This window comes from Amblyomma americanum, chromosome 9, assembly GCF_052857255.1.
Source record: "Amblyomma americanum isolate KBUSLIRL-KWMA chromosome 9, ASM5285725v1, whole genome shotgun sequence".
In the NCBI taxonomy this organism is placed as follows: Eukaryota; Metazoa; Arthropoda; class Arachnida; order Ixodida; family Ixodidae; genus Amblyomma; species Amblyomma americanum.
In genome coordinates this window covers 8434856-8461393 of record NC_135505.1, presented here as the reverse complement: position 1 = coordinate 8461393, position 26538 = coordinate 8434856, and the positions used below count along the sequence as shown (strand labels likewise).

The window sequence follows — 26538 nt, the reverse complement described above, 5'->3', positions numbered from 1 at the left end:
ACTAAATATTGCTCAAAAGAACGTCTTGCTGGGCAAGTTGGTACATCTTTGGATTACAGGCGCGAAAACAGACAGACCACAAGGTAGATAAACGGGACGGAGCGCCACTCACAACTGATTTATTCGAAGGCACGACAAACATATATATACCAGCTGACACGCAAGGAATACTATCATGTTCCTCAGGAATGCCCATGGCACCAAACATGGGCGATCGTTCATGAAGTGCACCGAAGGTGTGGTCTATGAAATCCCCCTCTCGTGCGGCCGCTCCTATATAGGGCAAACTGGACGCTGCGTTAATGAGCGAATCAGGGAACTTGAAAGAAATGTGGAGCAAAATAAGGAAGGGCCAAATTTGCCTAAGCATATAAGGCCTTGCCCGTCAAGCTCTTGTGAGTCATGTTTTTCTGGTGTGCGAATTTTATCAAGAAGTAAAGACACAAAAGCCAGGGAATTAATCGAAGCATTCTTTATTGCTAAGAAAAGAAGCATGTGTGTCAGCGACACGTCCATATCGTTGTATAGGGCAGAGAACGATTTTTTCACGCGTTCGCTGTCATAGCAGATTGGAACATGATAGTATTCCTTGCATGTCAGCTGGTATATATATGTTTGTCGTGCCTTCGAATAAATCAGTTGTGAGTGGCGCTCCGTCCCGTTTATCTACCTTGTGGTCTGTCTGTTTTCGCGCCTGTAATCCATAAATATTGCTCATTGCAATGTTTAGTAGGTACTTATTGCCGCCCATTCATGCCTGCTCTTCCTGCAGATAAATGAAACGCCGCCAAAAAGCAGCGAGCAGCCATAATTGCTGCAGTAACAAGGAGGATGTGCACCATCGATGCTGTTCCCCTATTCTCAGTAGAAAATAAAGCAGTTTTTGTCTGGATATACTCTGAAAGCATGAATTTTCTATCCATCTTTTACTTAGCTGGCACTGACACGACCCATTGTGTACTCGGCAGCATTAACAAACAAGCGGGCCAGCCGATAGGCACAGAAGATTGTAGAACCATGCTAACTTGCAAAAGATCAATGTTCAAGAAGAAAAAGGCGACCAAAACATGAGGAATTCTTTATTTGAACTATATTTTATATGGTACTAAGAATGTGGCTAAGATAAGCATTAACATTCTTTTTTTCTGTTCACTTACAAACTTTCTAGCCTGTGCTAGCGTATTACTGCGATGTAATTAACAAAACATGTCAGCACTGTACAATAGGCTGTAACACCTACGAAATACTCCCCCAACAAGGCTACCGCATGCCTCTTAAATGTGGTAAAGTTTATATCTTCCAAACTAGCTAGTCTTTCAGATGAGACACCAAGCCTCTGACATCTGGAGATGTGTTCCTCCCATGTCATTAGAGTGATTGGAGATGCTCTTTTTTGATGGCATTTCAGTTGCTGAGTGTGGAAGCACCAGATATGACTCCAATACACTGTAGCGCAGCAAAAGACGAGGACACAAGAGACGAGAGACTTGTGTCTTCGTCTTTTGCTGCGCTACAGTGTATTGTAACTATGTACCAACAAGCTCCAAAAGCCACGCTACTGACCAGATATGAAGGGGAACAACTAGACACCAACTTTTTAAGCAACATCACAATAAGCAATGTACCTTACCTTTAATTCTGTCCAAAAAGGAGTTTCATTTCGGTGTTCTGTGTTCACATAACTGCTTGCATGTGCTTATTTTGTCTTGCTGGGAGGTGCTTTCCTCTGTTAAACTACAGTTTTAACTCTGGCCTGAGTCCTCGGCGGCTTAATTTTTTCGTAGTGTTCACCTTAAGTCGCGTACAAACTCACGCAGATCTATACTTTTCTATGTTTCCAACTGTGAGATCTTCTCTCCCTTCGTTGTGTCCATCACGCAATCCGATGCCTTCAAGTCTCCTCTGTATAATCATCTTAATTAATCTATCCACACATGTATTTATGTTAGTCACTCACTCCTCTCTTCGACGCTGATCCGCCCTGAGAGTAAATAAGTGAAATGTAGTCTTATGCTAGGTCTGAGCAAGCACGAATTATGTTCGGCTTATTTTACCATGTTGACCAGTCGAGAGTTGAGAGGAAAAAGCTGCTAAGTTGAGTTTGATATGCCTCTCGCCCCTACACTGGAAAGCAGCAGGCACTAAGGGATACGTAATTACTAACCTCAACTGAACAGGTCAAGTGTGAAGAAATTCACTAACGTTTCTCGCATTTACCACAGTGCATACTCGCTGCTCAGTAATTTGTTACCTCATTACACATTCTGCAAGGAGAGTGTACAATAATATGTTTTCTTTGAACATGGCACCACATTACAATGACAATCATTAACTTTGTGCGAACGCAACAGCAAATAAACTTCTGCCGAATAAATGCATTGCTTACAGTGCAACCAAGAGGCGAGAATGTGCCACCACGGCACATGTTTAGAAAATAAGCTAAAAATAATAGTGGCATTAAATTTGAGCAGACGGTAATTACACCACCACCCCCTCCCTAAAAAAATGAAAAAGGGGACTTTTGAGAAGGTAGGTTTGAACGATGCAGCTGTAATAATTGGGGCAGTTCAACTACATGTGAAATTCAGATATAAATAATTAACGCCAAAGCACGCGGTTGAATGCGAGGCGCCAGGGTGCGGGCAAACAGTAATCGTCTTCAGCTATCCACTGGTGCCACGCCCTGAGGGCTGCTGCTCGACGAATACCACTCATGGCCACATTCACATCCAACAAGCCTGTAACAAACATCACACAGGTGTTTATCATGATGCGGCAGCAGCTCATCAGTGCTATTGGCCAGTGCTGAATTTTTTTGGCGTGGTAAACGAAATCATCCACCGAAGCGCGCGTCGACTGTTACTCGCCAGATTCTTGCAGTCCCACGAGGGAGAGCAGCTTTTCCGTCGGCTTCTAGTCACCTCTTTCGTGCAGGGCCACTGGCATTGTAACGCACATTCTGCATGATCGTTTTACTACGCACCGATGCCGCACGGGACAGCAAGCGGTTGTACACCCCAATGCAGCGTTCGGGCCACACACATACACACATACACATACACTAACGACACACAACGTGCAGGACGCACGCAGCGAACACGGAAGAACAAAAACCATTCCAAAGCACCTGTTCATTCAACTCCACACTGCGCTAACTGCGCGCATGGTTCCGACTGCGGGCTTGGCTAGCGCTTCGACATCGCCATAGCTAGCCATGGCCAAGCTGCGCTGCAGCTGGTGGTAATAACGTTCATGCAACGAAAAGAAAAATACTTAATATATCAAACCATTCAGGCTGTCAGCTAAAAAAGCTACCGTACAAATAAATACATTTTATATGTTTCTGCCGACGTTTTCAACGTGAGAATGAACGAGAATACGCGAATGGCGCTATGAATTTCCCGTGCAGCTCTGTAAATTGCAAATAGAGTGCCTGCGCGCCCAACTTGTAGACATGCTTGCAGAGGTTAATTGTGTAGTCGGTGCGAACAGTTGGAAGTTTAATCGACTGAAATTGCTCAAGGAAAGTGAGCGGCACTGCATTTTTATTGTTTCTGCGAATTGCGAGTGCCTTTGGCGGCAGCCACTCGGCACCGTCTCCGGTTTGGCGAGCTTGTGAGCAGGTGAGCCTTTTGTTTTCAAATTTTTAAAGCGGTTTTTGTTTGTATTGTAACCCTTCGTCTCGTCGCATGTTATGCTAACGGTAACATCAGTACAACGTGCATGCGCTTGCTGTCTCTATTTGAAGTAACATTGGTCGATCAGCGTAAACTTTTGGATTCAATTAAGCACAATCTGTCCATGTTGGTACTGCGTGTCGAATATATTTTGAGATGATTCTGCGCACGAGATGGTCTTCTGATAATTTGTTTACTACGAGATATGGTCTAGAAATTTGAAACCATTCATTTCACTGAAACAACGTTGGAAAACTGTTTTGTGTTCATGCATCTGTTGTCCATAAACTTTACTTTTCGGCAATCATTCGCATGGTTCCTTTGGATCTGCACAATTGGCTACTGTTGCTAGGGGCGCCTGGTAGCAGAGCCCCTGGGGACGCCCAGTGGGTCAGCTGTTTGTCCAAGTGCCGAGTACCAAAGGTACCATTCCTGACTTTTTTCCCAGTCCATTAACCTCATATTCCTTGCAAAGATTACAGTATTTAATGGGGCAGTAAAAAAATTGGTAACTTCGGCATATTTCAGAACAGTTCAGAGAAATGCACATGCAGCATCAGTATTCTCTCGATAGACTTTCTGAGATATGGATTCTTTTCTTCTAGGACACTGGCAAGCAGTAGGTCAACTGTATACAAATTTAATTTCCTCTGGTGCAACGTAAAGAGTGCAAACATCATAAGACAAGTCTCTAGTCTGTTTCATTCTCACTGCAGTTGGCCAAAGCATAATATGAAATGCTGTATATTTTATACCGTAGTTTCATTTACTTTGAGCAGTAGATATGGACAATGAACAGCAAGGCAACTCCACTCGCTAACGATTTTGCCTTCGGCAGCAAAGCAGGGAATACCTGACCCCCATGTGTTATCTCGACAGACTCAGAACTCGATGGCAGCTGCGTCCGCACTGCTATCACCTCTCATGTGCATGCACTCGTAAGACACATAATAGTCGTTGAGTCTATAAATTCCTATTCTTTGTCCAGTCAATCCTCTTACGTCATTTTCAAGCCACTGAGTCATGGCTGCTTTCACTCGGCCGCCCCTGGAGCAATACTACAGTGTTTGTCATCATCATCATCAGCAGCAGCCTGACTACATTCACTGCAGGTCGAACGCATCTCCTACACCTCTCCAGTTAATCATGTCCTGTTCCAGCTATGGCCACCTTAACCTCACAAACGTCTTTATCTTATCCACTTAGTTATCCATCTGCCTGCTCTCTCTGTACCATGCACTCCACATCTTGTACGGTTATATTTGTATGTATACACCAGTAATAAATCATGAAGAAAATCAAGGGATTTGTATTTGTATTGCTTAACGCTTACTTTAAAGCTACATCATGAGGGTATAGTTGAAAATGTGCTACGGGGGCTTGGTTGTGTGTCGTGACTGGTTTCTCTTTATCAGGGCTACTTGACAGCCGCCAAAAAACGCAGGCTTTTTGAAAAATCGTTCCTCAAATAAGAGAGCGTTTCCACTGTTACAATGGAAATGTTATTTGCTGAAACTTCAATCATTGCAGGTGAGGGAATATGTTTGAAATAACTAGCCTGAAGTTCAAAACCTGCAGAAGTAACTTTTTAAATTATTTCCTGCCTTAAAAACCCAGTATTTATTTGTAGGTTTCAGCAAGCAGAGGTCTGTTTTATGGCACATACTTTCCGCTACTTTGCGTGAAAATTGTGCAGTACAGACCCAGCATAAAATTAGGGGTATAGTATTCAAATTGCTTGTATGCAACTACTTTGGCGTTAGAGCATGTATAGCCTGGTCCTAAAGTAAGATTCTTTACACTTGCAACTGGTTTATAAAGGGCCTATTCTGGCAGATTGCATTTAGCAAAATTGTCTTCCTCTGAATGCTTCTAAGGATAACTTTAGTTCAATCAGGAAGATGTATATTGACAAAATATCTTAAAGGCATGATTGTTCATATTAGCTCTTGTTACCTCACAATATTTTTTTGTGCCTCCAGCGTCACTGACTTGCATCACAACTATGTTAAATAGAGTAGTCAATCGTAGCCACCTAACCACGTTTGATCAATCAAAATTGCCGATTGGGCTAGTTGGTGGGACATGATTCGAAATGACCAGCGCGGAAACAAACGGGGGTCGTCAGTGTTTTCTTCTCGTGTCCCTGTCTGTTTCCGCGCTGGTCATTTCGAATAACGTTTGATTATAGTACAGTCTTCTCCTACCGACTGGGGACGCATATCAAACTAAATGGTTTTCTGATCACTGCTTGGTTATCAATATATAGAAATCGAATCAGGTAATCATTAGTACTTTTCGCCATGCGAATTCACATGCCCAGCTTTCTGGGACACCTACTGCTTGCGCCATCTACCGGCAGTGGCGGCGACAGGGAGCGTAACTGAATGGGAAGGGGTGCAAAAAAAAAATTGTAAAACGTGAACAAAAAAACCTACATAAATGCTTCGGGGATTTGTGTAATACACACTTAGCTGAGGAATGTGCCGAAGTTTCAGTCCTATGCTATTAATACACCAGCTTCCCAGCGCGTTTGAATATTATACGATACTGCTTGCGGGAGGAGGCCAAAATATATTGTGTTTGAAATGGTGTGCAACGATCTGGCATAGCTCTGATCAAGAAGCTTCCTGAGGCCTTTTAATTGAAGCCTGATATTGCCTAAAATATGAAAGATGGTGCCCGGTAGCGAGCTACGCTGCAGAAATGGTTCGGACTGCTGAAGTTGCGTCCATTTCGACGCTTACCTTTTTATCGGGTGAATTTTGCCTTGCAGACAAGAACACATGTCAGAGCTCGAACCCAGTGTCTCGACCGGAGCTTTAAATAAAGAAGGTTGTTACGATGACCATGCATTAACGCAGCTACATAAAGTAATCGCGGCTGTTCATATATGCTTGTCGTGGAGCAACTTTGCAAATTGTCAGCCCTTTGATATTATCTAAAAAGTTTATTGGGGCGTGTTATCATGATATATTAGGGTATGAGAGCTAGCTCGCCTGAATTTTAGCTATTCTTGTTGCTTTTAAAGAGCGTAGCGGCATTCAAACGGCCGACATCAAAAAGTATTCGCGGATATAAATGTTTAAGTTTATTCTTTTATTACTTATTTAAGAAAATTTGATATAGCTTTACTCAGAAACATTCTGAAGCTGTTGAGCTGTTGTCGGGCAGAACACAGAATTCGGAGTCTAGAAGCAAATAGCGTCTAGATAGACGTTCTGGTTATTACTGTCACGTTCACCTGTAATGCTTTCAAATTAGTGACTCTAGCGTTGTCCGAATATGGTGACTCGAGTTTGCACTTAGAGTTCTAACCTGTGTTCAGAACCTTTTGTTTCGGTCAACTAATTTTAATAAATGTGCTCGTTTCTATAGAAAATATATTAGTATGAATGTATGAATGAAAAATTTCACGCATGATCACTATTCATACTTTTATTGCTGCAGCTATCGGTGACTTTTTTTTGCGGTCCTTTCATTCTGACTTCTGTAATATGCATGCATGAGGTATTGCCGGGATCCATCCTGTGTAACACAACTGAAAAAATGAGGCTTCGCTTTTGAGGTACGAAACTTCGCTTTTAAAGATACCGCAAGATACCGCCAACTTTTTTCCATTTTTGCAAACAAATTGGTGAATTTAATTGTGTCCACTTCTGTGCTACGGAAAAGCGCTTTTACATGGACGTCATCAAGGAAGCAGTTCATAACGGTATATATAAATGGTAAATATGGTGGCTGTCGCAATTTGCGACGCTGCCAGCCGCTACGCTGCCAGTCGCTGCTACGCTGCTTCGTCGGCCGATTGTCATGATATCGCAGTTAATTCTCCCGCACCTCCCAGAGTGACATCGCAAGGGGCCGCCAGGTGCAAGAGGGTTAACCACGGATTAACAGGGTTATTCGCGATGTCATATCAATCGTCTGAAGCGACTGTCTTGAGAGCCTCCTTTGAAGAACGTTTGCATCTGTCCTTTGAGGCTGGGCTGTACTCATTTTAAGCAATAAATTTTTCTATTTCACCAGTATAATAGATGAGTTGCGTTATCGCAAGCAGCTTGCTTTTAAGATTCATCTTCTTCAAAATGCTATGAAAACGTGTAAAAAATTGACCGCCAATAGCAAGATCAAAAGATGTCTAGGGGTATAAATTAGAGGGGGAAGAAAAATAAAAAACAACTAAGTGTCCTGCGCACGCCAGTACAAATACTACATTGAGACTGTTAAAAGAATGAAAACTAGAAGTGCCCCCCGTTAGGACGGTCAATAAAAATCAAGAGAAACACCCCCACAAATACATTCAAAGAGAGAGAGAGAGGCGGGTGGGGGGGGGGGGTGGCAAAGTCTTGCACAGGGTGCCGGGTGATGTAAGGCCGGCTCAGGACCCAGCCGCTATGCCCACATTTCAGCGTACGCGAAATGCAACAACGCTCCGGCTGTTTACCCCCGGGGGGTCGAATTAGTTGGAAGCGCTCCAGTGCGCTGTCCCTCATAGCCCGTAATGGAACGAATTTGTATCATTTCATTGTAGCTTTTCCCAGTTCCCAGATTACTCTGCCTGCAGCAGCTTTGATTTCTGTGGTCACGTGAAAAACTAATTATACTGCACTGAACAATACTATCGCTTACTTTGGAAGCAGCAGCGTTTGGTAAATCAAACCAAATACAATTTTAATAGAGAGGTAGAGCTCAACAAAAATAACCAGACGCTAAAAAGGAATGTATAACAATAAAATAAGTCACGAATTGCATTCTATGTTACAAAGTTAATGAGAATATCAAATAGGCGGGGATGTCATTATAGCAGGCGGGGATGTCATTATAGCACGTAGCGGAAAGCACAATGTCAAACAATTACCATGAATGAAGGGGAAGCCTTCGTAACGATAACACTCATGGGAAGTGATCTGTTACGTTTACAGTAATATTCGAAGCACTGGAGGTTATATTTCTTTCCTCCTTTGCACCTTTGGGGAGGAAATCGAGCAAATGTAATAGGCCTATTTTCATGGCGTCGCTGTCAATAAACTTGCACTTGTCACACTATCTGATAGCTGGTGCGGAAGGGGTTATAACTTCCCCGCAAAAAGGCAAGGACAAGGGCTATAGTGCCGACATAAAATATTTTATTATACGCTTTTTATACAACATTTGGAAACAAAATCTGTACAGTCAGAATCACATAGCATCATTACCTTGTGTTCATGTTACATGTACAACCAGAACGATGCACTCCAAACGTAACGAATATGAATATAACTAAACACACTTCACAGCAACATGGCATACCAAAGAAGCAATACTTTGCGAAAAGAATAAAGAACAAGGCAAACTTTTAATCGGTTGCCAAACAAAATGAGTCAGCAAAGAAGGACTACTAATGACCATAAATGATGGCATTGAATGTGCGTAGTACTGCTGTCGTCACTTTTCTCGAGCCTGTTTGTGCGCATTGTGCACTTGATGCCAGTATCATATGATCTACGCCCGATACGCCCAATCAGTTTTCTTAAATTCGCTGCAAAATCTTTCTTTGCTGCCCCGCAGAACTTAAAGGCGTGTGTGAATGTTCATTTTCAAAGCACCCCCCCCCCCCCCAAGTACTTTTTCTAGCTGTATTGATTGCGTTATAAATCGGTTTTCCATGGTTTGTTTACATAAAAGAATTTTCTTACGCAAAAGACAAGCCAAAAGATCATTTTAAAAGTGGCAACGGCAACACTTACAAAACACACATATCACATTTATATTACACCAAAAAATTGCTCAGGGCATATATGGCAGGTAAAGAGTCACATAATACAAATACACTATTTTTAGTACACACCGAACACTCCTTTAGGGGCAGGTTACATAAGGAATCAGGAACAGTACTCTTCATCTTCAAGCAGTGATGCACTTTCTAAACTAGAGGTACAACACAGCACTATAAATTAGGAGGAAACAGGCAAAACTAAAAGGCACATCTCACCACATAATTGTTATCTCCTCCTATGGCTACAATCATTGCTATTCTTTTTTTTTCCTTACGAGGTTGCGAAGTTTTTCTATTGATTTGACTTTCGTCGACATTCCCATAGGCTGAAGCTAAGTGCGCAATTCTCCTGCATCCATGTCGTCCACATTTTGTAGACAGTTTCCTTCGCTCACTTTTTCTTCTGCACAGCGTAGCCTCTTCGCCCGTGTCTCTTGAATAAGTCCCTCAAACCAATACTCTTGGTCCCGCTTTTTATATGCACGGCTTAGTCTGATATTCTCACTCACTTCAAGCCTTTTCGCCAGCTTGAGAGCGTCAGCGGTTGCATTCCACTTGTTAGACTTCCCATGGTGTAGATGCTTTAGCACGTCGTATTTTCTCTAACCCTTGGCTTGAAAACCAACCAAGGCACTTGAACCTTTCGTGCTTTGCGGAAGGGTGGTGCGCGAGAATATGAATGTACGGCGTAACTCTATCGCCACCATAGCCTTCGAAACCTTGGGCTCCTAATTCTAAGAACGTGTGAAAGAATTCTGAGGTTTCTCTTTCTATGCTGCGACCTTCAACATCATTTTCCAGGTGGTACAAAATTTTCCGCATAAGCTTTCAAAGGAGCAAAGTTTTTTCCTCTGTTTGAGGGTGCAATTTCCCGGCCAGTTTTTCAGGCAAAGCCTTCAGCAGGCGCTCACAATCGCCCCCCGAAACCGACGTGAATGCTTTTCCCTTGTTTCCTTCATTGGCTTCCCAGACATGAAATTTAATCCCACAGTTATTTATGGCGTCAACGATGTCCTGAACGTGTATGGTCATACAACGTTGGTTGCGGACTTTTTCACGGTAATCTCTGTCTTCTGCTTCTGAAAGCAATCCATCTACAAGGCGGTTAACTATTCTTAACTTCATGTGCAATACATCAGGAATTATTAAACCAGAGTCGAAGTTAAACAATGGCACGTTTTTCATCCCGTTCGCCTCTGCGCAGCAATCAGCTTTCATGTTCTCAAAAGTGCGGATCAAAGGAGGCTCATTAAAGCTCCTGTTACTTGTCAGAACTGAGCACCTTGTCTGTGGGTTTGCTCGACAAAATGGACAAGGATAATGTGATGCAGCAGACTGCAGACCCTGAACAAGAAGCAAAAATGCCAAATCTGACCCTAGACAGATGCGAATCGGAATCACGTGGTCCCCTACAGATATGCTACCCCTTCGTGCGACAACCTTAATTTCTTTTATCAAATCCCGAAAAGCCTCTCTTATTTCAAAATAACCCTCCGAGATCTTCGCAACACCGAGAAGGCGATGAAGGTTATGGCTTTGTAGCTGCCGCGTTTTGCAAATGATGACGAATGATAATGTTGTCCAGGTCATGCGTCTACTCACAACGCAGCCATCACCCTCTATTTTTCCAAGGAGTGCCTCGGTGGAGATTTCTGTCACACTTATGCCTACATCTTTACCTAGCTCTTGCGCACCTAACGCCAAGTCTTCCTCAAACGAAACCTGAGCGCCAGGTGAGGTACCTGGTGTCTTGAAGACAGTTATCCTGCTATCTAGGTGCTCTCTGTAAGAATTTATTAGCCTTATGGTCGGCAGATTAGGGACGCTCGCAGAGAGGTGCTCCCAGAAAACGTTACTGACAAAATGTACGTCCAAGAGGGCTGCAACTTCTCGCAAGCTTTTTTTTGTTTGGAGAAGAAAGGGCATTATAGTTAACTTGACCATTGCTGCAGAAACCTCTTTTTACACCGCAATCACAAATAATTTCGCCATTTTCATTGAATGTTACTTTATGCAGCAGGCCTTTTAAGTCAGTTACGAGACGCTGGCATACATCTAAGCCGTAGCTCTCCAGTACAGCGTCAAGTGCTTGCGCGATGGAAGAATATCCAGCGGCATTAAGCTTCCTTCGGTCTGTTTTTTTGCACCCCTCGCCTACCATTATTCCTTTGTTCAGTAGCATTGTAGTTTTTTCGGATTTCAGCTTTTCATTCTCCTGCTCTAGGTTAAGAAGCTTAGTACTTAGAGGCAGAGACGGTGTCTCTGAGCTCATTTATGGCCTTTTCTGAAACTGTTCCTACTCTTTCGAGTTCTTTTTGCAACGCAGAAATTATGATGCTCCCTATGGATTCTCCGGTATTCGTTTCAGGTGGGCTAGATTGAGACTCGAAGTGAATCTTTATGAACTTTTATTTTTTAAGAAGGACGCTTTCGCACGGCCCGTCAAATTACTGTAGCGCGTATCCGCAATATTGCAGAGTGACGTAAACCGGTCTTCAAAATATTTACCCATAATGGGAAGCCTTGCATACAGGGGCAAAAATGATTGCACAGTTTCAAAGTATGTCTTTCGAAGAAGGTCCTTCTCGTGTCTTGTCTTTATAGCTGTCTCATTGGTCAGCGCGAATGTGACACTGCAACTGTCAAAGGTAGCAGACAAGATTGTATGGTTATCTGGCGTGGCCATTTCGTGGAGCTATAAACAACAAACTAAATAAAACTAGAAAATTTGACGAACAAGGAGTCATAGCAGTGGAATAGAGACAGTAACACTCAGTGAGCTAAACAGGTGACACGTTGTAGAAAACAAGCCAAAATAACGCGAAAACAAAACAAATAGAACAAAAGTAGAACTCCATGGGAATAAACACTTATTACTGTATTACGATGCGCCAGCAATGATCTTTGTCACGATAAAAACCTTCATGGTCTCACGAGGAAATCCGCAAGGAAACCTCTTGCAGGACTTCTGAAGTGTTACCCCACCCTTAATTCTGATTGGAAACTCAATCGCCGCCGTGTTCCCAAGTTTCGTTTCCCGTATCGACCATGCAGACGGAAGTTGGAGCCTGGAGAAGTCTTGCTCCTCACAGAGTAGCCATTTTTTTTCTAATGGTTGGCCTTTCCCGTGAAAAGCCCATCGATAAATGTCCTGGTCAAGTTTCACCTTCAGGAGACCACTTGAGCGACAGCTTTTTTTTGAAATTCGTACACGATCTCTTCAGAGGCAGACTGGAGGCGTCGATTCGATGGTTTCCTTTGGGATGTGAACTCGCGCAGACAGGCCTCGTTGAGATTCCTCTTAGGCTCCAGGGTACAATGTCATTTGGAGTACCCTTTCAAATGGATCAGTTATCCTTTGTGCTAAATGAAAGACAAATGGAGACATTTTGTCAATACTTTAGGAAACGATTTCATTTATCTGAAGATAGCGGGAAGGGGGGGGGGGGGGGTGAAACCAAAAGTAGGGAAACTGAAACTGAGTCTCAGGATTTTATTTCTTGTGGTACTTATTAGGTTTATAAGATCCGCAAGTGCACGTGCACCTTATTACGAGGAAAATTGGCATGTTATCTCTATGAAACAAAAAAATCCTGCTGCTAATATGAAGGCGGCAGAGCGTCATCACGACAAACGCTAATAGAAATCGTCTTTGGCAATCGCGAGAAAGGCTAATACCTGTGCTACACGGGCACGTTCGAATGACACCTGATTCGAATGACATTCGCAACTTAGAATGGCATTCGGACTCGACGGACTTCCGCGGCGCTACACGACACTTTCCAAACGCATTTCAAATTTCCTCAGACCGTTTTCAGTGTACGATGACGACGATGGCGGTGGTCACACTAGTGCGACAACGACACTATCACAGTCAACAGCAGCATATATGAATGTAGTGGGACAAGTTTTTGAGGCCAACGAATCCGACGAATCCGACCGGCGGACTGTCAGCCTTCATGTCCTCGGCAGGCCGGCGGCTGAGCGAAAACACGCTGATGAGGCGACGATGTGAATATATTCGCCCTTCTACCTTATCTATATTGTTAATAAGCGAAAGGAACGGGTATATTTCACATGTGCACTCTCGAACACTCACCAGCTATAAGCGCTTGCCAAATTAATTTTAATCGACGGCGACTCCCTTCCCTTCCGCGACGACTAGGCCTAGCGAGTCCGCAGGGTTACGTCTTCGAATTCGGCGGTTGTGAAGAGCGAATTCACAAGTTTGAGCGAACGCAAATAATCGACGAGTGTAGTTTTGACAACAGTGACCTCAAATCAACTATTGCTCACTTCGCAGGGCGCGCATACGATGACCGGGAAGCGCCGGTGTGACCCAAACCGCCGAGCACTGCTTTACGACCTGCAGCAGTCGTCGCCGTTGCTATTTTGTGGATAACAAGTTATGCCTTTTCAATTACCGCTACTGGTCCCCAATCATACTTCTGAATAAAGCAGATTAAAATAAACTACTGATCGCATCGGACGAAGTCGGGACAATTAGCGACAAGCGCCGATCGTACACGATGCCAGTAGCCCAGCTGTCAAGTGTTTCTCAGGCGAGCGATCGTATCGGCGCTTCCTCCCACAGATCGTCGCACTGCCTTAACAAGCCACGGGTACAACCAGTACAAAAAAGATGAGATTATTTAATAGAATTAAAGCGCAGAATGTGTTTTAAGTCATGCAAACGAGCGCTAGCTGTTCGTACGCAGCGATGTAAACAATAGTATATGCGCGCAGGCGTCCTCATCGGCACACAGGAGAGCAAGCTGCCGGGCTTGTTGGTGATGCATGTTGTAAACTAGCGCTCGTGAACCTGCTTTTTTTGTCCCTTTCTGTCCATCGTCCGGTATTTTGCGCTTCCTAGTTTACATCATCGGCACACTGCTGGAGAAATTTCATGCTCACGCGGTAAATGTTCTTTGGAGCACTGTTATCTTCAAGCACTTACGTAGACAGAACACGAGCTATTTGCTAAGCAAAGAGCAGGAAAAAGCGAGCAGCAGGTATCAAAATGAGCAGCCATAGAGCCGAAAGCACTCGCGCGGCTGTGGGCGGGGCGAAGCGATGGCGGCGGCAACGCCTATTGGTCGGTTCGGGCTGCGTTCGCGTTTCGACGGCATTCCAAAATCTGGAATGTCTCCGCCGAGCTCCGTCGACTCGAATGTCATCCGAACCGAATGCCGTTGAGAAACATCATGTAGCAGCGTAAGTTCGGCAGTCGAGTCGAATGACATTAGGTTGGAAGGCATTCGAAGTAGCAGGGGTATAATACTAAATTCGGTATACTAAAGTCGGTGCGACTTACTAATATCAAATACTAAATTGAACAACTATTTGCCGGCACGCAATACTACGCGAAAATGTTGTGACCCATAACAGAAGCGCAACAAACATTTTTATAACAACATTACAGAAATCGATATGTACATGAACTTGTACATTTTTGTGAATGATACGATGTTGTCTTGCTCGGGACTAGTCCGGTGCAAAGTGGAGCAAGTGCATTTGAATATGGGAATGCAGTTTGCACCTCGTTCCTAAACGGGGTGAAAACAGTCACAACTATTAGACTAAATGATGCGTGAGCGGAGTAAATATAAGTGACCCTCAATGTTGTTTAGGCAACAACCTCAGCTAAAACCCTGCGACGTGCCTCGTTCAGACGCCTATTTCGTTCTGAGGAAGACAGCTTTGGGGAGTACCACCTTATGCTGTGATAAGAACGGTGAACTCCTAGCCGTCTAGCAACGTAGCAGCTTTACGCCAGCTACTTTCTGGTGATATGAAATTGAGGGCTAGTAACATATAGCATTGTGTGACGTGGTCTGGTACGGATATCAGCTGTGTGTTAGCCTCATTGAAAAAAAGAATTAGCGCTTTAGAGAAGCCGCATCGCTGTGCTGGTGGCACTGTCACAGAATCGTTCGGAACCTCTTCCCTACCTTGTTCCACAAAATTTCTACATTTAACGACACCACACTTTGAGTGTATGACTCTTACTTGACGAAGGTTGATGTTGAAAGTTCCACGAATTTATGCTGCTTACCCTAATCTTTAGTCATCTTCATTAACATCGTCTTCACCCTAACAGTGTCCACTGCAAGGCCGATGTTTCTCCTATATTCGTCTAATTAACCTGGCCCTGTTACAGCTCCAGGCAGCTTATCCACTGATACTTTCTAATCCTATCCAACCATCTGTCTCTGTGCCGCCCCGTGACACGCTTGCCTTCTCTTAGAAACCAATCCTTTACCATTAACGACCACCGGTTACCTAGCCTTCGCACATGATGCCCTGCCCATGACCATTTATCCTTGATTTGACTAGAATATTATCAACTCTCGTTGGTATCCTGACCCGCTCTGCTCTGTTACTGACTCCTAACGTTACAGCTATCAGTTTTCATTACACTACTTGCGGCGTTGTCGCTGAACCCGTTTCGTTAGCCTCCACGTTTCAGCCCGATAGGTGAGTACCGGTATGATACATCAGTTATATAGTTTCCTCTCTTGTGGCCATTACTCTTGCGACTGCACTCAGCGAGCTCTTAAATAAATACTGAAGGAAAACTTCAAAGCTGCTGCGGTGCACATTCACTTGCAATGCGCACAGGTAAAGTATCAAAATGTGAACTCACTTCACTTACTTCAGCAACACCTACCGCACTATGTTCCCTCGTCGATGTGATTGCGTTCTTTCGCACGATAAAACCAACTGGTTGGTATTGATTCGAGGCGACTGCGAATGTCTTTGAGAGGTGTCTGGCAATGCGCTCCCCTTAGTTGCTACGGCCGGTGCCCAACATTTGCATGGTCTTTTAGCAGCACCCTGAAGTGTACCGGGTTCAGCACTCCCTCATTGCTAAATGCAAATTCGGCACAGCATCAAAACAGCACCTGATGAACTGATGAAGCAGATGTAGGTGTGACCTGTGCAGTGGTACTGCAGGAGCCTATTATCCATCATCAGTGACACCCTGTTCGAGGTGAACCTATCTTATAAATATGTTATGAATATCTGGGTGTTCACATCACTAACAAATTATCCTGGTGCATGCATACAGAATATCTTATTATCGACGCAAACCATGCCCATGGTTACAGATGCAGAAACTTCTCTCAGGCTCCATCTGATCTGAAGTTACTTTTATATCAAACACTAATACGGCCAAAGCTAGAATACGCATCATAAATATGGGACCCCGCACAACTCACCTTAGTCGATCCTATAGAATCTATTCAGAATCAGCCAGTTCGCTTCATCCGTTCCAATTATTCTTGCACGGCTAATGTTTCTTTAATGAAATGGAAACTTGGCCTGACTAATCTCAGAGTTCGTCGAAAGATTTCACGCCTCAGTCTTTTCCACAGCATTTTATTTCATAACGAGACACTAAAACAGGAGATTGTTTCTTCTACACCTTCATACGTATCATCACGTGTTGATCATCCGCATAAAGTTGCCATCCTAACCTGTAAAACGAATGCGCTTTTTAATTCTTTCTTACCGAAGACTAGCACTGAGTGGAACCACCCTCCACCCCATATCGCCTGCATTGAAAACGCGTCAACCTTCAAACCACTTATCGCCAAGTATCACCCATGCGAAGAAAAAAAGAAAAAGTTGAAGCAAAGCACGGCTTGTCGACTTCTTGACATCTGCTGGGTTGCGAGTACTTTGTGCGGGTAAGCTAAGTGGATTCGTGCTGATTCCTGGAGGATTGTTCGCGGAGAAAGCCGAGGTAGCTATCGCAAAGAACTTAAGACAAATTGACAAGGAGAAGAAGATAAAGGAAGCAGCTGTCGCTTTGGTGCTCCGCCACAACCTAGAGAAACTAGCGAGTGGCATCAAGAAAGCTCAAGATCCTCACCTAGCTGCGTTTTTTACGGCAAAATTCCACAAGGAAGGAATTCCGTTCCGAGCAATCGTGTCCCCGCGGAACACGTGGCAATTACTGATGGTCATGTACCTTCAGAAGCATCTGGCGACCCTGAACGTGTAGGACCCTTTCATGGTTGCAAATTCTGAGGCAGTGGTCAGTCTTCTCAGCAACAGCAACCCAGGAAAGTGTAACTCTTTCAGCGTGGACATTGAGGATTTTTTACTACTCAATGCCAAGTAACGAGATGATAAAAAGTGTCCAGGAATGCATTATGGAGCACAACGACGAGGCCGCATTCGTGTCCCGATGTGGTGTATCTGTTGGGTCTTTTTTGGAGATACTCACGTTTTATCTCAAATCAACGGTCATAGGGTGGAACGAGAAATTTTTCGTACAGCGAACTGGTGTTTGTATCGGGTCTCGCGTAGCCCCCATCCTTGGCAACATTTTTCTGGATAAGGTCGATAAAGCCATAGAAAAGAAATCAGGAGGGATAATTTTGAAGGCATGTCGGTATGTTGATGACTACTTAGTATTGTCTTCTGAGCCCAACCAGCAACGCACCGTCGTCAATGTGCTAAATCTTTTTAAGGAGTGCGGCCCTGGTCTCAATTTCACAGTAGAAGTACCAAGAGATGGAAGGCTCCAGTTCCTAGATCTGTCTTTGCATTTTCGCCCCAAACATGTTTGTTGGGCATACCACCCTAGGGCCAAAAAAGCATTGCTTGATTATTCATCCGGTCACTCCAAAGTCATATAGAACGGAATAGTCACTTCCTGTCTAAAAGCGGCCATCACCAAGTGTTGCTCTCATGCTATCAAGGAAGGCGTCGAGTCCCAGGTGAAGAGGCTGAAAGAAAGCGGGTACCCTCAGCATATAATTGTGGAAGCTTGTGGAAGATTGGTAAGGTGGGTCAAGGATGGGACGCGACCTAAACTCCGGGAAACAGAGCGTCGAAGTTTCGCCATCATACCATACGTGCACACGCCGGCACATGGGCTTAAAAATGTAGCAGGGCATTGCAGCATTCGACAAAAGCATTTGTTGGGCGAGTTGGTGTTTACGATGATCCATAACTGTCCTGTCGTTTGCGCTGTAGTTATGGATTGCAGCATTCCAGTTCTGTTTTCCGTACCTCGAATGTTGGGAGCAGTCTGTTCACCGGTGCACAGCCGGATGAAAGAAGGCGAAAGAACGGCATGAAAAACAAAAATGAATGCAGCATCAAACACAAAGCCCCGTTCGTTACCTGTGCCAGGGAGGGTGTGTACAAATTGCCGCTATCGTGTGGCGCACTATACATCGGCCAGACTGGACGATGCGTCAACGACAGATTAGGAGAGCACCAAAGATTACTCGGGGGAGATTCCCTTGGTAATCTCCCTAAACATTGCCGCACGTATAGCACGAACGACAAGAAAAAGAATATCCAGTGCAAACCTCTTTTCGATAAAACGACCATCCTATTCAGACACAGGGAGCAACTCACTCGTGAGCTCTTGCAAGCCTTCCATATTCGCATCAGTGGAGATAGGTGCGTCAGTCAGACTTCCGTGCGCTTCTCTGATATGAAGTATCTCTTTTTGACCAAATCATTGGGATTAACGTGATGTCATGACATTTTTTTTTTGTTCTTGTAGTTTCACTATTTATTCGAGCATATATCTGGAATAAACCTTCAGTTTTGAGTAGCGCTCTCGTCTTTGTCTACGCTTGTCCTCGTTTTTCCACGCCAACGTCTTCAGTATCACCAAGTATGTCATCGAACAAGCATCGGCCTCACGATTTTTGTCTTTTTTTGCCTTTTGCTTGTATTTTTACTATGTAATTTTTTCTTTTTCACTCGCCCCTCTATAACGCCCTGCGGGCTCTAAGGGTATTGTAATGAATAAATAAATAAATAAATGTGCTTCCTCGTCGCGAGAGGAACAGATTCATCCTGGTGCCGTGTTTCTTGAAAGCTTTTGAAAGGTGCCGATGTTAGCAGGCTTTCAAGTAGTCTCCTGTGTGTACATTATCAGCCGCAATGGCAAGCAGCCTTTCTAAACACTGGAACGTCTGCGCTGCCTGTCTGCCTCGTATTAGTGATGGAACTGAAGATGTGTTCCCTCAGATCGAAGCGTTCGGCAGCCCTCAAGATGTACAGGCTACAGCTGCGGCGACCTGCGACTTTCCGTGCGTTTGTCGTTGTTTGTCGTGCTAGATACACAACACATTGCTCTACTTCCTAATCTTTTACGCCCCCTCATCCCTCTTCCCCAGTGTAGCGTAGCCAACCGGAACATTTTACTGGTTAACCTCCCTGCCGTTCCTCTACCACTTCTCTCTCCTGTGCTTGCCTACTGAAGCTACAGATACTCGTTTTCAATGTGCTAATCAGTCATGAGAAAAGTTTAATTTGAACCGCAGTTTTTAGATAACTAGGTGTACTCGGGGTCAGCACTCCTCAAGCAGTATTTCCAGTGCACTGCCGTTTTCCTGCAGAAACTGGGCGACATGCAGTTGTACAAAGCATCGCGTCGGCTCTTAGGGCCCAGGCTCCATTCATTGTCAGCTTCGCCGAGTGGCACCTTCGCTACCCCCCCCCCCCCCCTGCAAAGGAAATTTTTATTTTTTTTTATTTATTTATACTGCGGAGTCGCTTGACTCCAAGCAGGGGTGAACAAAGGTACAAGTAAAAAATAAACAAGATATATATATAGACTAGCGACATTCAAAAGCGAACAGATGATGCGAAAAAAAAGCAAAAAACAAGGATTTCACATACAAAAGGCTCTCAAAGTGTCAACAAACATTTCTACATTCGGGCTATTCACTACACACTTCGGGAGTTCATTCCAGTCTGTAATCGATTTTACAAAAAATGAGTGTTTAACTGTATTAGAATATGCACGAAATTCTTGTAGCATTTTGCCATGGTTAAAACGCGTACCTGCTCTCGAAACAGGAGTAATATAATCATGAGCGTTTATTTTAATGAGATTATTATATATTAGGTACAGAAATTTCAACCTAGCTTCAGTGCGCCTTGTCTGCAGGGATTCTAGGCCAATAGATTTGATCATAGCTGTTACACTATCTGTTCGTTTGTATCTGTTGCAAATGAAACGGGCTGCGATTCTTTGCACTCTTTCTAAATTGGAAATATTCTTGGCAGTAAATGGGTCCCATAAACAACAGGCATATTCCAGACGAGGCCGCACCAAAGCCTTATACGCTGCCAGTTTCACGTGTTTTGGGGCATTTGGCAGTTTACGCCTCAAACACCATAGAGTCTTCAGTGCTTTCCCGCAAATAATATCGATGTGGGCATCCCAGTTTAGGTGATTAGATATCTGGACTCCAAGGTATTTTACAGACGAGGATTCTGGAAGTGGAACGCCAGCTATACAATATGGATGAGTCAGAACAGTTTTCTTTTTACAAATTCTAAGTACCAAACATTTATTAACGTTAAGAAGCATACCCCATTGGTTGCACCAGTTTGAGATCTTCTGCAGGTTACTGTTAAGCTTAATTTGGTCCGCTGTGGAGTTAACTAGGGAGTATAAAACGCAGTCATCAGCAAATAGTTTAACTCTAACTTCGGAATCAACCACATTAATTATGTCATTTACGTAAATTAAAAATAGGATAGGCCCCAGAACAGATCCTTGCGGAACACCAGATGAAACCGGAAGTGCATCAGAGTACTCATCGCCAACATGAACGTATTGAAATCTGTCTTCTAAGTAGGCTCTAATAAGGTCAATAATGTTAGGATTGATTCCGGCAGTGTAAAGCTTTCCTATGAGTTTGGTGTGCGACACCTTATCCAAGGCTTTGGCGAAGTCAAGAAAAACAGCGTCCATTTGTTGTTTGTTGTTAACTGCAATAAAAAAATCATGGCACGTGGTTATCAGTTGTGAGACGGTAGATAAACCTCGCCTAAATCCATGTTGCTGATCACACAAGAAATGGGTCGACTCCAGAAATTCTGTCAAAGCTCGGCAGATCACATGCTCGAACATTTTGCAACTGGTCGAGACCAAAGATATTGGGCGATAATTAGATACGCAAGATGGCTCATTGCCTTTAAAAACGGGTACGACACGTGCGGTTTTCCATTCTGATGGGACTGCGCACTGAGACAAACAGGCTTTGAAAATAACTTCCAGGTAATGCGATAACCATTCTGCGTAACGGCGGAGAAAAGTTGAAGGGATGTTATCAGGCCCGCTAGACTTTTTAACGTCAAGCTTCAGAAGAAGATTCAAAATACCTTCGCGGGAGATAGTAACATCTGGCATTAAAGAAGTGTAGCCGTCTGGCTTAGAAGGAAAAGTCGAGTTTTTATAGGTATACACTGATTGAAAATACTCATTAAACACATCAGCAATATCTTTTGACCCTGTTAGAGGAGACACATTAACTGTTAATGACACATTGCGTTGTTTATTAGCATTAATGTATCGCCAGAACTTTTCCGGTGCTTCACTGAGAAAACGCCCAAGCGTAACATTAAAAAAGGAGTCCCTAGCTTGCTTGATCTTATTTCTTAATAGACTGCCTATCATACTCTTATTAGGACTTATTACGAATACTTGACTGCCGCATTCGCTTTAGCTTACGTTTGGTGTGGATGACTTCCCGCGTAATCCATGGGTTATGTTTTTTTTTCTTAATAACACTAGGAACGTACATTGTCAAGCAATCGAGGCATATCTTTTTAAACATGCACCATAACACATTTACATTCTCCTCAGCCCTAAAGCTGTCAAGGTGGGTCTCTAAAAAATCCAAAATTCCTACATCATCAGCTCAATTAAAATTCTTCACAACAATGGGACGCTTTTTGCTGTCAACATAAGCCGATAGGGAAAAACACAGGAAACAAGATTATGATCAGATACACCCTTCAAAACATCAACAGAAACACACATAAGGGCAGAGCTAATGAACAATAAGTCAAGAATGTGCGATGCAGAGGCACAGATCCTGGTTGGTCTGTCAACAATCTGGGTCAGATTACATGTGAAAGCAGTGTCCAAAAGGAGCTCAGAATGACCAGAATTGGCACGCATAGCACTCATGTGGATCCAATCTATATCAGGCAAGTAGAAATCGCCACCTAAAATCAACTTCACTCGGTCGCCCCGGAAGCGTTGAACGTAATCGCACAGCTCTTCAAGAAAGGTGACATCCGCATTAGGAGGTCGATATACTACGCCTAATACAATAGTGTTGCCACAGAAATCAATCTTGCAAAAAAGACTTTCGTGGTTAGGAATACCCGGCAGCATCACAGAAGATATACTTTCTTTAAGCACTATCGCGACTCCACCTCCACGTGTCGCTCTGTCGCATCGCAATATTCTGTAGGCGGGGGGAACAATTGAGCCATCAGGGATTTCAGAATGAAGCCAGGTTTCTGTCAGAAACGTAATGTGCGGGTCCAGGTCGTAAAGGAGTGCTTCGAATTCGGCTGTCTTATTTGCGATGCTTTGAGCGTTAAAGGAAACGAATCGTAATAGTCTGGTATTATCAGCTAGTCATTTATAAGTCTTTCGTTTCTGATTCCATGTGACAATACGTGTCGTTGAGGCAACACTGACACTGCCAGAATATTCGCCTTCGGAATCTTCCGTGCGTTCTTTTGAAATGGTAAGTTTCCGTCTTTCATTCCTTTCGTCATCCCAGACGTATGTGTCACCGTTCAAAACTAGCTTGTCAAATTTTAGGTAAGCCTTATCCTCAGGTCTGCAATTATCTTTAACGGTAGACCACAGCAGCTTCCGTACTTTTTGAATTCTAAACGGGTAGTCCTCAGATAGTGACATACCTGAGCCTTTCAGCTTCTTCGCATTCCTAAGAAGGTTCATTTTTTCATTAAAATCGAAGAACCGCATTACCACTGGTCGATCCTTATCTTCTAATTGCCTGCTGAAGCGGTGTATGCGTTCAACGCTCCCGACGGTAATACCTAGTTTTTCTTCAAACACTTCTGTTAACACAGCATCCCTAAGGCTCTTCGGGGTTTCTGCACCGTCTTCCTTGATCCCAAAGATAATCAAGTTATTACGCCGAGAGCGATATTCCAGGTCATCAACCTTGCTACACAATGATGCAATTTGTTCACGCAGCTCCAGAACAGTACTCTCACATTCCTCTACCCTCTTTATTGTCTGTGTGAAAGATTCTATTTTTTCTTCAATAGAAGCCAGCCTCCGGTTTGAGTCTCATATATGACCGTCCAAATTCTCCCTGATAGATTTCAGCTCAATTGCAGACACTTTCTGATTTTCAATAATGGTTTCCAACTGATCAGACACTGACAAGGTGGGGCCTGGATTGGTTTCAACGTCCCCACTCAACAAGAACTCCAGTAGGCAAAATAAGTCAAAGCAACCCGCAACACACTCGCATAGCACCTCTGAGCAAGGGAGCACAACCAAACACAAAGAATCACTTTTAAATGCAAGGCGTTGCTTGTTACTGACCTGCACAAAAAAGACGAGGCACTTTAGACGCGTCTGCATCCTGCAGCTGCTCCCTTGCTCACTGACGAAGAACGCCTGGGGGGCGTTTCCCGATGCGTCCAACGATGTCGATGTCACTCTGTCGTGTCCGTGAAGCGCACGGAAATGTTCCGATAAGTTCGCAAAGCTTGAATGCAACGCTGAACTGTGACTTGTGACTATGGTCAAGCCAGGTGCACGCGAACCACGGTGGAAGGTACAGGGTAATTCCGGTGAAGCTGTATCTTCGTAGGAGGGACCGCCGCATGCAGCAAAAGCCTGCACAAAAAAAGACGAGGCACTTTAGACGCGTCTGCATCCTGCAGCTGCTCCCTTGCTCACTGACGAAGAACGCCTGGGGGGCGTTTCCCGATGCGTCCAATGATGTCGATGTCACTCTGTCGTGTCCGTGAAACGCACGGAAATGTTCTAATAAGTTCGCAAAGCTTGAATTCAACGCTGAACTGTGACTTGTGACTATGGTCAAGACAGGTGCACGCAAACCATGGTGGAAGGTACAGGGTAATTCCGGTGAAGCTGTATCTTCGTAGGAGGGACCGCCGCATGCAGCAAAAGCCTGCACAAAAAAGACGAGGCCCTTTAGACGCGTCTGCATCCTGCAGCTGCTCCCTTGCTCACTCAAATTGTTTGGATATGTGAAGCCTGACTGTTTTCCCGCAGCCCTTACTAGTCACAAGCCGTATTTTTAAGAAAGGCTGGTCAGTCTGGTTTTGCACGGACAGTATAAAACCTAAGAGCAGCACTCGTGTTGTGTATAGCCTGCATCGTCCCGCTTTGGACAGCTTGAAAGGAACGCACAGTTTCACGGCTACTGACGCGTACTGGCGCTCTGTCCCGTACAATTCCCTTGTGTGTGTGTGTGTGTGTGTGTGTGGTTTTGGCGCCTTAAAAAGTACAATGACGCGTATCGCGTGACCCAAAAGACGCGGAGAAGGGTTCTTCACTTGAACGACCTAAACCAATTGAGTAATACTTCGTTCGACCTCTGAAATACACCAGTCAGGCTTAATTGCCTTATAGAAACGTCATCGGCCCCCAAAAGGAGAAAATGGCGCTTGTTTCCCTCCATGACAACATATATTCTGTGCGGCTGCTTGAGACGAACACCATACCCGACTCAAGCTATTTTTCTAAACCTGGTATCTAGCAGGCCTACCGCTAGAACCAAAGAAGGGTTTCTGCATTTCATAAATTGGCATACCTTGAACACGTCAACAAAAAAGGCATCCGGCTCGCCCCTGAAAAACTACGAGCTCTGGTCATCTATGCCGCTACCGGCTTAAAGAAACAGCTATGTATTACCATTGGCTCGTATAGCATTTTCGCAGCTTCATTAAGGACCTTGGCAAGTGTATCTAGGTGCTTAAGCTTCTCCTCAAAGATGATACGTCAGTCTGGGGTCGCAAGATCAAGCAGACTTCATGATTTTAAAAGGGACTGTTGCCCCTTTAAAAGGGACTGTTGTCGGCGCTGTTGCCCCTCCAATTCTACCTACATCGCGCCAAATTGCATGCGCTTTCAAAAAGATTTCTGGCAAAGCAATGTCTCCACAGCACGTAAATAGGCGAAGTAGCCAAAATTTGTTGGGCTACAGCGCTCTGGGTAATTGCGTTCTTAAAAGTCAAGGAACTAATATGGATATTACTTACGGTTGGCTACATACAGCCTACGAATGATTAAAGAGCGTAACAGGTATAACTGAAGAGTCGAATATTTAAAAATAGTTAAGCAGCCTGCTAGTTATCACGCCTTAAGTGCATTCGAATGTACTACACCGCTTACATGCTGTGGGGAAAAAAGCTCTCAACTAAAAAACCTATATTTTTATACGTTTTTAAAGGTGAAAGAGCCTGTATATGCATGCCACCTAGGAGGCCTGGACGCGGTTTCTTTGCTCGGGTGACTCTTCCGCAGAACTACCTGCCCTCTCCCATGCCAGTCATTAGCTGTCCAACGATTATCTCGCCATTGCGTGAGAATATTAGCATTTACAACGCGTAATAAACGCATTCAAATAGCAGGAGGATTTGCCTTTTCGCCCTTAATTTGCTCAGAAGCATCATGGCACTGTACCAGCAGTGGCAGAACGGCACGTAGGATAGTGAATTTGACGCTTGCGCCTAGCCCTGCCAAACGGGCAGCCGACGTAAGAGTCGAGCACTCCTTATTAAGTTGCCGAGTTCGTCTGCCTCGTCTTCAAACAAAATGGGTAACTGCCGTTGCGCCGAGTGGCTGGAGCGTAAAGGCATGCGATATTTATGTGTTACGAAACCAGTGCGCCGATGTTGATTTAGGTTATAACTTAAACGCCACGCTCAAACCGCTCGTTTCGAGACCTTCTTTCAAGGGGATTCGGTGCCAGCGCACCCGCTGCATTGTCCAGTTGGTTCACCGTCGTCTGCTGCAGCGGCATGGTAGCAGACGGTACGCCTTGCAACAAAAGTCCGTCTGCGATTCCTACACATTGCGCCTTTAAAACGTTTTACCTTTAAGTAGAACTAGTAATATTTGTCTAATGAAATTTTTTAACATATTCATGCTGGGATAAGGATGATATTACACATGTGGCAGTCTGCAGAAGCCGCCTGCTCCGAAATACTACTTGTTGCAGATGTGTGCGGTGCACGCCGCGCTCCAGTAATCGTCGACGCTTTCTTGTGTGGGAGACACCGCCATGTCCAGGGTGCCGAGCG

At 44.3% G+C, this 26538-nt stretch overlaps 1 pseudogene; it reads right to left on the bottom strand.

Moving 5' to 3' along the window:
• LOC144105158 (uncharacterized) overlaps positions 1–26258 on the bottom strand; it is a 45895-nt pseudogene extending 19637 nt beyond the window's left edge.
• Between the last annotated feature and the right edge of the window lie 280 nt (positions 26259–26538).